This window comes from Macadamia integrifolia, chromosome 5, assembly GCF_013358625.1.
Source record: "Macadamia integrifolia cultivar HAES 741 chromosome 5, SCU_Mint_v3, whole genome shotgun sequence".
NCBI classification, from domain to species: Eukaryota; Viridiplantae; Streptophyta; class Magnoliopsida; order Proteales; family Proteaceae; genus Macadamia; species Macadamia integrifolia.
This window is the reverse complement of record NC_056561.1, coordinates 4585822-4588318: the sequence shown is the minus strand read 5'-3', so window position 1 is coordinate 4588318 and position 2497 is coordinate 4585822. Positions and strand designations below refer to the sequence as shown.

The following is a 2497-nucleotide window of genomic DNA, read 5'->3' as shown; positions in this document are numbered from 1 at the left end:
CCCCTAATTTATAACACCGTTAACTAAAATTGAGAAATGTCCCTTTTATCCTTATACGTAAACTCTGAAAAAAAAAACCCATTTTCTTCCAAACCATTACATGCTCTCTCTCACTTGGTGCTCAGATGCGACCTTAGCTGGGAGAGTATACCATTAACAACAGAAGGCTGCAACTGCGTTGCGTAGATTTGGCGACTCCGGCGAGGTGACTTCGGCATAGCATGGAGAGAGATAAAACGATTCTACAGTTTCTTACACTCGATGAAAAGGAAAACTCCAACCTGAATCAGCAATCTAAAACACAAGTCGGTGAAGCCCTCTGATGAAATTTTTCACTCAAACATTGAACATATGAAGATGGAAAGAAAGCTATAGAGAGAGAGAGAGAGAGAGCTCTCAAATGCGGCCCTTTTCAACTTTGGGTATAGCGTATAGTCTTTATTGAAAGTGAAGAGTTTCAAGACGTCGGTTTGTCTTCTGAGATGATTTAATCACTTGGGGAGCAGAGTATACTCTTTCTGTTTAAGCATGCGTGATGCTCCATCCTTGTTAAGCATTGCAACAAGCTAACCCATTGCATGTCGATTTATTATGTAATAAGTATGGCTTTTCTTATTAATTATATGGTGAGATCATCTTATTCCCATATTAGAGGTGTATACCATTAACAGAAGGCTGCAACTACGTTGCGTAGATTTGGCGACTCCAGCGAGGTAACTCCGGTATAGCAGCAGCTTGCATCAGCTGCTGTGGATAGCCCCCTAGCACCAAGCCCATCTGAACAAAACCCAAAATTTTCCATGAAATCACATCACTGACACCTTTGAAACTGCCCAAGATCAATACCCCTTCTCATCTATACACAAGTGAGGTAAGAGGAGGAAGAGAAGCTAGCTAGCTGAGGAGAAGAAGAGGGAAGGAAATTTAAAAAGGGGTAAAAATGATTTCAGAATTATCTGTTCCCTCGTGCATATAATGGAGGTTTTCCCTGCACAACCTGATTTATATCTTCAAATTAGTCCTCCCAATACCAAATCCACCACATCTTCTAGGAAAACAGATGAAGAGATGGATTTTGGTTTATGGAGGAGAGCTTTAGATTCCAGTAACACCATTGGTTCGACGACGATGATGGCGAAACCCAATCCCTCTTTCAAGCTTTCCTTGGTGAATCCAAGGGCTTCTTCTTCCTCTTCAAATTCTAACTCCAACCATCTTCATCATCTTCTTCGGCATGGCCATGGCCATGGTAGCAATCTTATTCATCAACCACTACTACAAAACCAAAGGCAACAACATCAAGTTCTTCATCACCAACAACAGCAAGAACTTCACCAAGAGCTTGGATTCTTAAGACCCATAAGAGGGATTCCTGTGTACCATAACCTTCCTTCCTTCACTTTTGTCCAGCAACAATAACCACTAGATTCTTCTGCATTTACTATAACTACTACTTCTTCTTCAACTTCTTTCCAACCCCAAACCCTCCTGAGATCAAGATTCTTATCATCGAGGTTTCCTACCAAAAGAAGCATAAGAGCTCGTCGAATGCGATGGACCACCACCCTCCATGCTCTTTTTGTTCATGGTGTTGAGCTCCTCGTTTGTTTAGTCTTCGCAGGTGAACGGAGCAGAGCAGCGCAACAGCGACCAAAGGTTAAGGATATTAGAGCAGCAGTTGTCGATTTTGGGAAAGTATTTCCCAAACTTTGCTTTACTAATTGGAGACGAAGGTCATTATAGTAACTTAACATAGTCATAAGGTTAGATTGGCCATTTAATGAAAAAATGACTAATGATGTCGTCACTTAACGCCTTTAACTAACGGAATGAGTTTTTTAGATATAATTTTATAATAGTGAAGGGTCTACTGGACATTATTTTCATTTTTGGATGTTACTCCAAGTTATTTTCAATTTTAGGAGTGGTACCAGATAATTTCCCAAAAACAAAACTAGTGATTAGGGGTGGTACAACGAGTTGGAGACTATGGATCCACCTAGTGAAGGACATTAGAATGCTCATGTGAAGATACTAATTCATCAAATAGCATGTCAAACTTATGTAGTTTATTCCTTATAAATATTTTGGATATATTAAGTTGTGTCATGAAATTACAAAAAACATATCCATGGGAGGCACTTCAAGTATGACTAGTTGCATAATGAAAAGAACTACGGGAGCTCTTCAAGGTCCACGGATCAGCTGCTTGTACGATTCACTTGGTCATATAAGTCAACATCCAACACATGTCCTATTTGTTTTCAAATATACCGCTCTTTATCCTTGTAATGGCAGAAGGTGGGATAGATGTTGGATGTTGACTTGTACAACTAGGTGATCGAACGAACAACGAATCCTATCTCCTATCAAAGGATGTTGTTATTAATGGTGACGTTACAATTTTCATCAATGAGGATATCTATCCACTTCGTCAGCAATACGGTATCGACTTCCAATAGTGCAGTAAATTTGGATTACGATGAGCAATACGAAG

At 39.8% G+C, this 2497-nt stretch overlaps 1 pseudogene; it reads left to right on the top strand.

Annotated features, from left to right (window-relative positions):
• The first annotated feature begins 975 nt into the window (after positions 1 to 975).
• Positions 976 to 1743, top strand: LOC122079908 (annotated as a pseudogene).
• Positions 1744 to 2497: the final 754 nt, after the last annotated feature.